The sequence below is a fragment of the Mus musculus genome, chromosome 8, assembly GCF_000001635.26.
Source record: "Mus musculus strain C57BL/6J chromosome 8, GRCm38.p6 C57BL/6J".
Lineage (NCBI taxonomy): Eukaryota > Metazoa > Chordata > Mammalia > Rodentia > Muridae > Mus > Mus musculus.
The window spans coordinates 112,860,099-112,872,701 of NC_000074.6; the positions used below are offsets into that span (position 1 = coordinate 112,860,099).

The 12,603-nt window shown below is 37.1% G+C and overlaps 1 protein-coding gene across 4 annotated transcripts in view; it reads left to right on the forward strand.

Moving 5' to 3' along the window:
• Positions 1–12,603, forward strand: part of Cntnap4 (contactin associated protein-like 4) — a 312,910-nt gene that overhangs the window by 290,301 nt on the left and 10,006 nt on the right. The gene's annotated exons all lie outside the window — the stretch shown is intronic.

A 12,603-nucleotide genomic window follows, 5' to 3' on the forward strand; every position in this document is an offset into this window, starting at 1 on the left:
CTTCCTGTTCTACTAAGATATGACAAAACTTGGTGGCCTAAGTACCTGCATCCCTCAGGCACCATAGAGCCTCTTCCCATCTTGTCTTCTTTCTCTCCATGATGTTTTGTATCGTTCTGCTTACAAGCCAAAGTAACATTTTCTCTCTTGAGTTCTTGCCAAACATCTGCTCGTAGCAGCAAAGAAGGTAATGGGCATGTTTGGAAAATATACACACCTCTTCACCTAATGGTGAAACTGGAACGAGATGTAAAGGAAATAAGAGCTGAGGTAAGGGGAACATGATTTTGGCTGTGCTTTGTGCCATGTTTCATCTGTTCTGTGATGTATTTACAGACATTCTTACTTAGACACACCTAAATGCCTTATAATTCTTATTCATTTCTATTATTAATTACAGCAATCATGTTAAAATAAATATATTCTACCTCTAAAAATATCATAATAAAAATGCAGTTACCAACAAGGACTATATTGAAACCTGTGAAGTCAATGTAAGACATTTTATTTTCAGTTATAAGTAAACAACTGAGTCACATTATTTTATAAATGGGGTTTTTTTTGTGGTCTGGTTTTCATTACTATCTGATATTTGGTAGCAACCTAGACTATTTTGTCCAATGTAATCTTTTATCTTTTGACCTTGTCAGTTTTTTGTACCTGGATTAATCATTCCTTATGTTCCTTGTACATCATCTTAAAATCCTGAGAATGTTTGATTAAACCCATGGGTGAATGATCAAAATATTGGCCCTGGAGAAGGTTAATAGCTAGCTTTATAAATATTTATAGGCTTTCAGGTATGGATGAGCACCAAAATTATGAGCTCCTGTTCTCCGAGCAGCAAAACTCCCCTAAATCTCAACAGCCATTAAAACATTTATGTATCTTCAACAAAACTTAGTTATTTGAAAACATAACAAAAAATTCTAAGTGACCCTCACAGGGTTAATTATACACACTATATAATTATATCATATATCTAACTATTTAATATTGACATATCATTTGCTCTGAGGAACATGCCGAGTCCAGCACATTGGATATAAGATGGTGATTCTATTTTACCTTGTTGTACCTTTAGGATGGACTCAGATCCTAAACCAGATGTGTTAGTCAGCAGATGAAACAATCTGCCTTTGAACCTATGCATTTGAATACTTATTGGTTTTAGGCTAAATAAAACTTAAGTGCATAGAGCAATGAGTAGTTGAGTTGGTGGCATATAATATGATCCTGGCATTTAGGAAGCTGAGACAGAAGGATCCTTAAGGTAGCAGATAGTCTGATATGCACAGAAAGAGCCTATCTCAAAACAGTCAAAGTTGGACGAGGATGACACTAATAGGCACATCAGGGGTGGACAGACAGGGAGGAGTCCACAAAGCACAACAGGAAACTGAGGAAAGCTGGGGGTGAGAAAAGGAATCTTTCCCTAAGAAAGCAACAACATTGATTGTCCAAGCCCAAATAGCCAGCGCTGAAACACATATACAGGCAGCATTATATGTACTGAGGAGGTTATATTTGAGAATATATATATGTACACAATATATATACACACACATACATACATATATTTGTGTATATATGTGTATATGTACATACATATTTCTATACATCTATGTATATATATATACATATATACATACATATTCATATTCTTCAAACTCACAGTCTCTTTTTCATTAATTGTTATTGCATAGGTATATATGTATATGTATGTGCACACACACACACACACACACACACACACATACAGTTGTGAATTTGAAGGAGAACAGGAAGGGGAATATGGGAGGGTTTGGAGGAGGAAAGAGAAAGAGAGGAATACAACTATGTTATAATCTCAAAAAAAAGAAAGTCCAGCTTTAATACAAAGTTAGCAGGTTAGTTTCTATGGCCACTCTGGAAAGGAATACAGAAAACCAGGGGCATGGGAAATTGCTAAGATGTCCTCTTCAGGCTTCACTTACAGTGTCTTTCACAGCACACGCTATCAAGCTAGTGCAGACGTACAGTTGAGATGGCAGAATGTAGCAGTCTCATGGTATTACGGGCATTCCTGTTTGAAGACAAGGTTATGAGTTGGTCCTCTGTCACCATCCCAGATTTGAAGACCTGTTGAAATGCATCAAGCTATGTAGATACTGAAATATTTACTAGCAATCTTTAAATACAGTGGGAAAATATAGTTTATATATTAAGGCTATTAAACTTGAGAGTAGGCAAAACCACGTGAACTCTGTCTCCCAGGTCAAAACTGCCTGCTGTTCTGACAGACAAAATTTACTAAACATGGGACATCATGCAGCCCGTTCTCATTTACCACTCTCTTCCATTACTTTGGCCTTCCTGAATTGTGTGAATTATGAATTCTTTTCTCTTCAATAAACTCTTACCATTGGGGAAAGTTTTTTTAAAGGCCAAAAAGAAACAAAAACAAAAAACTAGTTAGACCCTTAGTTAAAAACAGAACACAAATTTGCAACTTGACTTTGAGAAATCTCTGTGCCTACTTCAGGGAAGTGTTTCTATTGTTTTAGGCTGGTGTGGAGGTATTTGTGTTAGCCTTGGTGAATTGGTGGTTTAGGTTTGGATGCATAAAGAAGGTGTTGTTCAGATCATTTCTTTTCATAACAACAGTGTTTTATTCCACTTATAGCAATAGCACTGCACAGAAAGCCAACGGGAATTTGAGAAAGAATGAAATCCTGTCATTTGGGGTAAAATAGATAGAACTGGAGGTCATCGGATTAAAGGAAGTTAGCCAGGCACAGAAAGGCAAATGCTCTATGTCACCCACTGCATGAGGATGCTCAAAAGAGTCAATCTGACTGCAAAATAAAGATGACTAGAGGTTGCTGAAAGGGTGAAGAGATGCTTACAGTAAGATAGAAAGAGTAAGGTTCCATTGCACAGTGGGGTGTAGACAGTTCACAATAACCTAGTATTTATTCCATGAGGAACCAGAAGAGAGGCATTTCTAGGCTCCAAATATAAAGAAATAATAAGAAAATCAATATGCTGGACCCTTGATTTGGTCAAAACTTACCATAAACATGTGTTAAAATATCACACTGAATTCCACAGATATGTAAATGAGGCAGGTTAATAAAAATTTATTTTTAAATTCAATTTTAAGTAAAATTGAAACTCCGCCTACATTTTCATTATGAGACCAAGTCAACAACTGTAAGTAGCAGCAGCAAGAAAATCGTAGCCATAATCCATCCCATTCTTATTTTAGCTGTAGGGCTAATTTCTTCCCTGTTACTTCATGACTCTGTGCTATGGGGCAAATAGATGGGGAGCACTGAGACCCCAAGACAAAGGCACGGTGAGGCATAGGGGAGGTACCAGGAGATGGAGCCACACCCTGAGCTGAGGACAGTCTGTTGAAAACCTTACTTGATAAGCAAAGTCAAAGAGGTCTACCACTGAGCCTAAGTGTACATGGGTAATTCTATTCATACAACTAAAGGTTAGCATCCCATCTTCTTTCAGATTGTATTCTTATTAGACTATAGTCTGTCATTGAGAGGAAACATGAACCTATATCACATTCTTGATATCAAGAAGATATATGAAGAAGGCTTTCTGTGCATGATATCCCTCAAACCATAGTACAAAGTAATAAAAAATAATCAAATGAATAAAAAAAATCTTCCCTATTTTAAGAGCTTTTGGGTCTATCAGATTATGAAATGCAGAACATATGTAAGCTGCAGAACATGCGACTAACATACTAAGTTATGAACAATATCGACATCATATTTTGCCTTCAAATGTAACGCCAGGATTTCTGATAAAATATTTTTTGAGAATAGACATATGTTAGATATATTATGAAATAATTCAGATGCATCCTGTGAAGAGGATTGTCTTAACAAGACTGTAGAGTGACATTTGTTTTCCTTTTTCAGTTGAATGAAAGATAGTCATGTGGAATTAATGATGTTAATGTTTTTTATTCAAATTGACTATTATTCAAATGTATATCATTCATGTTGAAAAATTATGATTAAAATCCAAACTGAGCCATGAACTTCATAACTTAAATCAATGTATTCTCCCAGAAGTATAAGTGATCATTTATTTATCATGTACCTTAGGTATGGATCTTGAGAGACAACTAATCATTTGTAATTCAAAGGCAATTAGTAACTTGTAGTCAAACTTTGTGTGGCAAATGAATTCATTATAAAGTGGTAGAGTGCATATTAGTATATTCTAGTACAATATATTAAGTTATCACAAAATGGATTAGCAAGCTGGTTAATGAAGATATTAATTTTCCAGAGTATTGCTAACTTTTGAAGTTATGTGTTGTTTTGGTAGAGGTCTTTTGAGAAACAATTGCCAAAAAAGAGAGTAAACACTGGGAGATTTTTATTTAGAGAACACTGCAAGAGAAAACATAGAGGGGTTTGGCTGAGTCATGCAAACACAGAGGGAGTTGGCTGAGTTATGCAACTATCATTTCAAGTGGAAGGACTGGGGTTGAAACAGAAGTCTGTTAGACCACACTTTATGGTCTAAGAAACACCCACCAGAGTCTTTTGGGTGCTCTTGAGTCCAGAGAAGTCCCATTATTATGCAAAATTAGAATGCAGGCTGTTTCTAGTCCTTGGCCAGGAGCAGTCTGGTAGAAGCATCACATTGTCATGGGTTTTCAAGTAGACTGAGAAGCCTGGCAGTTAGAGTTTAGCTGAAGATCTCTGAGGCACATTTTCATGGGTTCATATTTATCAAATATGCTTCTTTGGTTTGGTTAGTCCATTTGTCTCATTGGTTCATATATTAATTCAACACATGCTTTGTAATTATCTGTTGCATATACAGAGCCATGATCAGTGAGGTAACCATCATGCCTGTTCTTTTAGAGCTTATAGGAAGAGGTTTACAGTAATTGTAGCATGTTCTTGTGTATTTAATTGAACATAATATACTCTAGTTGTGCTTTACATGAAATGAACCCATTTCTTTCCAAATTAAAATGTATTAAAATACTTATTTTTAAAATAATAAATTCAGAACATTTCTTGTAAGAGGCAGAATATAAAATCAACCTATGTTAGTTTAGTTACATTTTGTCTGCATTTTCAACCAAAAGCTTAAACTATTGAGCATTTACTTCTTTGACTGATGAAAGCAGAAAAACAGAAAATTCTATTATCCCTGGGGTTTCTCTAATATTCTTTTAAAGTTAGGATGGAATACTGTCATTGTTTGATATTACTAGCAGATACTAAACAAAGTGGGGATGCTTTAGAAAATCATATCAAACTGTTCTACGAATAATCTAGTAACTATTTCTAAGTTCCCGTTACACTTAAAACATAGAGGGACTCAATAACTCTAGCAAAAATAGTAGATTTTAAACGATGGGATGAAAATTAAGGTCTTATCCAGGATACTCACATCAGATAGGTCCATATTGATAGATCCTATCCCATTTGCTTTTCAAATCCATCAATTTCAGTAAAGTTAAGACTTGAGATATATGCCCGGATAACTGTATGTGTTAGATGTCTATTGAAATGAGAATCTAATGTCTATTCAGCTCATTCTGAGAAATGGCTATGTGGTATCATGTCTCATAGCTGTCTTTTTTTTTTTTTCTGGGGCTACAGAACCAAGAAGTATACCTTCTGCCAGGCAGATTTAGGCCAGATATAAATACAGTTTGGTCAGCAAGGAAAAGTGAGTTTATCAAATGTCTCCAGAAGAGGTTTAAGAGCAAGATGGTATGTGCAGGATTCCTTTATGCAAAACTTACTTCACCAGCCAGAAGTGTGAAGTGTGGTGACCTAGATAACCTAAGGACACTGACTTCATTAATAAGCTGTGTGGTAACTCTCAAATAATGACTAGTTATTTTTAAATCAAATTGAAAAAGGAAGTACAAGTTAGAATAAGAAAGATACAAAGACCAAAATTAGTTTTGAGAATTCATCAGTTCTATAACCTATAATACTTTAAATGTGGCAGACTGACTTCAAGGCTATGTGTCCTTGTCAGATGAGGGTCAGTTACAGAGGGTCTTTTATGTCATTGTGAGCTGGCTTTTGTTCGACACTTATAAACACCATTTTTCCTAATCCTGTTATGTGACTGGAGCTGCGATGTATCATGTCACAATACCCAAGGGATAGTCATGATGCCAAAAGAAACACATTTCCTGATTGTAATTATAGAACAAATGATAAGATGGAAATTGGGGCTTTTTGTCAGAGCATATAATCATGAGTAAGTGGTTCCTGTGGGATGGGCAAGCACACTTCTCCCAGTGAGCTGTCTCATTCAGTGCTACCATTTGGCTGTCAAGGGCTATAAAACATAGAACTCTGCTTACACTTCAAAAAACATCCCAACTGTGGAAGTGAAAGTCATTGATCCAAAAAGCATATCATATCAGGAAACCTGATAAAAATCTAAAAACCTGATTGAAACAAAACAAGACAAAACAAAACAATACGTCAAAAACAATTCTGAAATAAAAAGGAAAGAGACATTGTTTAATTATGAACATGCTTTAATGTGCCTATACGAGGAATACCTAAACAAATAAAGCTATGATGTACCAGTTAACCTAAAGTGTTAGTAAACTTATTAAAGTATGGACAGGGGAGGGTAGGAAGTGTTGGCCAGAGCGTAGAGTGTGGACACAGAACTGTTGCCATGGAGAGAGGGCACATCCATAGGTAGGAGATACAGAATGGTTTAGTCCAGCAATAAGCTTTAAGACTAGTTAGAGCATTAGCAATTGCGTTTGTCAGTGCTGCCTGTTAAGTATAATGGAGCAATAGAGATGGAACAAAAGATAACAATGTGTGTACCAATAATCACTTATTCCTGAGTTGTTCCTGAAAGTCAGGTTTGTTAGCACTAACAGAAGAAAAACCAAGTAGTTATACTTCAGATTCAATCCTGGAGGAGAGAGGGGGAAACTGGCCCCTTTCATTCTCATCTTTCCTGTGAGATGCAGGCAGGGCACTTTTTTTTTTTTCCCCTGAGACAGGGTTTCTCTGTGTAGTCCTGGCTGTCCGGGAACTCACTCTGTAGACCAGGCTGGCCTCAAACTCAGAAATCTGCCTGTCTCTGCCTCCCAAGTGCTGGGATTAAAGGCGTGCACCACCACCACCCAGCTAGGCCACTTCTTTATTAAGCGTGTTGTTCACAATTTTCATAAGCTCCCATGTCAAAGAGAAAGGGAAGGTGTCTCGGTGGTTAGGGATGCGTACATCTCTTGTAGAGGACCCAAGTTTGGTTTCCAGTATACACATCCAGAGATACAGTTCCCTCTTCTGGCTCCCATGGTCACTGTACTCATGTGCACATACCCACATGCATGCAAACACAATGTATATACATAGTTAAAAAAGGCAAATGATTTGTCAAAAAAAAAATTCCCTAAGTTAAACATTTGTGAGGAGATTTTATAATAAGAGATTTCTCTGAGATGTAATTAATCAAAGAAACATGTAGGCATAAATTGTTTTGATAATTCATTAAGCTTTTATTGGGTTACAATTATACCACATTTTAAAAAATCTCCTAATTAAGATAATCACATAATCTTAAAGTTGCATAAAACTTCTCATGGGAATTTATGCCCTTGTTTTGAATAATGATATAATTTAATTCATTGTAAAAACTCAAAAAAAAAAATCACTACTCAGAGTCTGGATGAGGTTTATACTTGGTCTTTGTTGTTTTGTTTGTCAAATATGTAACCACATATGAAAATAGACATCGGTGATCTGTTAGTGGTTAAGGATGTGGTGGGAAGGTAGGTTGCAGTTTATGGTTCTGCTACTGTTGGGCTCTGCTTCCTTCACCTTCTTATGGTTGAGTTCTGAGACCTGCTTGTGGGTTTCTTTCCACGTTAGAAGAGATTTGAAAAACCTGCAGATCGCTTTCACTCGACTTGGCAGTTGCTTTAGTATGTTTACAGGTGACAACCCATAAGAGTCCTTGGTCTCTTCTCAGCCTGTAGATTGGAGAAATACACTTGGATTTAGGCAGTGACATTTAGATAAGGTCTAAACAAACCCAACCCAACCCAACCCAATCAAAACAAACCAAACCAAACCAATCAAACCAAACCAAACCAAACCAAACCAAACCAAACCAAACCAAACCAAACCAAACCAAACCAAACCAAACCAAAACACCATGTTGTCTAAGCGTATCTATTCTGTCTTCCAAGCAGATATTTAGGAAGGTTTAAATGTTCATTCCAAGGATATATCAGGTAAAAATCTGCAAAGCCAAGGAGGTATGCTCATACTTTCTTAGAAAAGTTGATTTGATTTTTAGATGAAGATGCTATTTCAGTTTCAGCTATGTGTCTATGTGTGCATGTTTATGCATATGAACCTACATGCACACAGAGGTTAGAAGACCAGGATCACTGAAGGGGTTTGCAGCCCCATAGGAAGAACAACAATATGAACCAACAAGATCGCCCTGCACACCCTACCCCCGAGCTCCCAGGGACTAAGTCACCAACCAAAGGGTACATATGGAGGGACCCATGGCTCCAGCCCAATATGCAGCAGAGGATAGCCTTTTTGGGCATCAATGGGAGGATAGGACCTTGGTCTTGTGAAGGCTTGATGACCCACTATAGGGGAATGCCAGGGTGGGGAGGCAAGAGTGGATGGGTGGGGTGGGGGGAACACCCTCATAGAAGCAGGGGGAGGTTTAGAAGATGGGGATCAAATCCTCTGGGGAGGGAGTTACAGATGGCTGAGTTATCTGACATGTGTGCTGGGAACTGAACTCCAACCCTCTGCTAAAGCAACATGTGCTCTTCAGCACTGCTCTGTCTCTCCAACCAGAATTAGATTTCTCAAAGACACCAATTTCACACATCTATGTCTAATGACACTTAAGATGAGATAGGCTCTTCTGAAGTGAAAGAGCATTAAGGTTCTTGAGAAAGCTACCTACAAGTAACTTTTGTATGAATTGGGTGGTCGAGTTTTACTTCTGTGAGCAGTAGCTTTGTGAGTGCCTGAAGATTTAACTTCTCCTTTGTCCTCATAGTTTTTGGCATCTACTTTGCCATTTGCTTTCACATTCACGACTGCTTTTGTTTGGCATAAATATATACAGGAGCAAAAACATCTGCTTGTTCTAGCCTTGGCTGCTCCTGTGAGCTCCTGTGATTCATGGCACCACTTTCTGGCAATCCTTCCTTATCTTTATCTTACATATGAAAGTTATTGAAATCCTCTTTGAAGCTGGCCCCCCTTTCTACAGAAGAAATTATAAACTACTGGCGTTTATTCTTGTTTGAGTTCTTAGACTTTTAATTTGCAGTAGGTTATGAGAGCCATGAGGAATTTTATAAAGCACTCCTTGTCATTGTTCTTACACTGACTGCCATATCTTCCCAGAAACATCCTTTCTCTGTAATAGAAAGGTACTCCATCAAATCCTCATTTCCTGGAACTCAATTTTTCTTGTAGGCTGTTTGTTGAATGATTTCTTCTTCACACAAGCAGAAGTTACTCCCTTTGTTGGCATATACAATTGAGGCTTACTTTTTAATAGGGAAGACTGCTCCAAAAGTCTTGAGTCATTGAGGATTTTTATGGCCAGAAAGAAGAGCTGAAGAGTTTTGTTCTCAATTCTCTCCTCTACCTTCACTTCTGTAGTCCTTCACACTGGGTTGGCATTGGAGGAATCAGATAATGGGAAAGAAACACAATTTGCTCATTGACATTGTTAGAGTAGTTGTCAGAACATAGGGAGGCTGTGGAGGCTTTTCTAAGGCCTCGTTTGCTTTTGAGAAACTCCAATCTACTCCATTTATGTTGTCTCAAAACGGGACTGAATTCTGAGAAGAAGAATGCCAAGTCCCTAAAAGTTTCTTCCCGTGCCCAATTCTAATGCTACCCCTTCTTCCAGAGGTCCCAAAACATGGAGTTTTTTGTTTTAGTTGAATAGAAAGGTCATATCTGGATGGAAGAAATCCAGGGGTTCTCTATCTAAGGGCTGGAGTATCTTTGTGCTCTCCTGGAGAATTTTCATGTAGAACATTTGAATTTTACACATTATTGGGAATGTGGGGCTTACCAAGGTCTCTAGACCATATGTGTAAAGATCAGTACCAGAGCATACCAGTTTGCATGTTTTCCCAGTTTCTCAATGTGCTTCTATTTGGTACATTTCCATTTTGTTGTTGTGAGGAATGGTTTCCTCTGACAGCTTAGGTCAATGTGACACTACAGGGGGACCCAGACTCCTGTGTGACCTACAGTCTCTGAGTTTCAACTATCTGAGGCAGGAAGTAACTGGGCACTAGCAAGCAAATGGAAAACAGAATTAAGTTTTGGGTTTGGGGCTCTATGCTTAACACATTCAGGGGTATCTGTTCCCTTTCCCTCTTGGCCAGTGCTTTCAGGAAACATCCAGAGTTTGCAGAATGCTGTAAAAGCACCCAATGTTGTTTTTAACTAATCTGCCAGGCTCCTCTCAGTCCACTCAAGCTGACAGTCACAATTAATCACCAAGAGGGATTCAACTTTTAGGAAAACAGAATTAAAACAAAAAACAAAACAAAAACCCGACCATCAAGATTCTCTACATAAATTAAGCTCTTTAAGAAGACAGGCAATACAGATTAAACACAGTACATGTAATTTAAGTCGATTTTAGTAAACCAAAACAAAATGAAACAAAGAGCTAGAAGAACTAACTGAAAATTAAACTAGATAAAATATTGACACTTGCATTTAGTTCCTAGAAGATGAAGGGAAAGGAAAATGTTTGACCTACACGGAAATAAGTTATGGTTGGTTAATGGATGAGAAAGTAGACTAAATTTTTCAGAAGTTGCAGAGGAGACACAGGAAGAATAAAGTCCATCCCAAAAGGGTATGGTACAAACAATAGCCAGGTGAATTCTGTGAAAATTCCCAAGCTAATTTAAAATTGCAGATATTGAAGGGGGTTCCCCCCCGACTCTGTGGGGCTGGAGAGGTTGCTCAGTGGTGAAGAATAGTTGCTTCTCTCTTCAAGTACCTGAGTTTAGTTCCCAGCATCCACACTGGGCAGCTCATAGCCACCTGTAACTCATGTTCACATATCCACATGCAGACACACACCTACACATAATAAAAGATAATAAAAAATAAATATGTTTTAAAAAGAAAAGGATTTACTGATTTACTGTGTCCTCTGCAGAATATTGAAAGAAAATAACCCAGGGAAAGCAAAAGATAGACTCACAGAAGTATCAGATACATTGAAAGGAAGAAATAGAGTCTGATGTTTAGTAGTGACCTCTACATATAATGGGGAAAACACCCTCATAGAAAGAGGCACTACTACAGTCATCACAAAAGGTAACCCAATCCCTAATGGACATACATTCAGTGAATTGTCCAGGTTACTTACTGCATGGAACACCAGTCGTTTCTATTCCCATATTTACTATGTGGCCTCTCACTGAAGTGTATGGTACCCTAACAGCAGGGGACTCCTTTCTCCCTTCTTAGTTCTGACAACACTAAACAGTAAAGGATTAACTACCCATTTTAAGTTTGAGAGATATAAGTTTTTATATAGCAATTCCACTGGAAAAAATATTTTCACTTCCTCATATGGGGCATTTTTTCAGTAGGGAAATAAATCTTTACTATATTTTTTTTTTGCTCAAAACTTAAGAATATTTTAAATGCCTCCATAACTTTTATTCAATGTGTGAACATTGTAGAAAATATGAAAAGTATTGGTATTAACATTTATACCATTTTTAGAAACCATAAAAGTTCTAAAAATGTTCCTAACATAAAATATTCTTAAAATAAATTTTTTTATAAATATCTGTGAGTCTGAAATTTGCTTGTCCAGCTGAACATGGGAAGTTTGCTTCAGGAATCCAGTGCACACTAAAATCTGCAGATGGCCTAGTGACTCATAAAATGTGAGGTTATTAATATATAGCCTGCATATGCCACCCACATATTTGTAATCATGCCTAGGCTACTCATAATGCCTAAGACAATGGAAATGCTATGCAATTAGTCATCACACTCTACTGTGTAGTGAACAATGTCAAGGAAATGGGTGCCATACTCAGCATAGCCTCTCTTTTTTTTTCCACTGGGAGAATGGCCTTTAAAAATAAAAAAAATGCACATAATTTGAAGCATAATTATGCCATCCTTTAGATCCTAATGTGTAGAGGTTGACATGCCTAACTAGTGAATATTTAATCTGACTTTCTTTTTTAATTTTTTTAACTTCTTTTCATTTTTGAGATTATATTAAAATTACATTTCACCCTTCTCATTCCTCCCTCCAAATCCTTACATATATCCTGCTTAGCTCTCTTTCATATTCATAGTATCTTCTTAACTAGCTGCTGTAACATGCATGTGTGTATGTAAATACAACCTGCTCGGTCTGTCCCGTGTCAGGTATATGTATTTCAGGTATATGTATTTCAGGTATATGTATTTCAGGTATATGTATTTCAGGTATATGTATTTCAGGTATATGTATTTCAGGTATATGTATTTCAGGTATATGTATGTTTTCAGGGTTGAGCATTTGGTATTAGATAAAACTCTAAGAAGATAG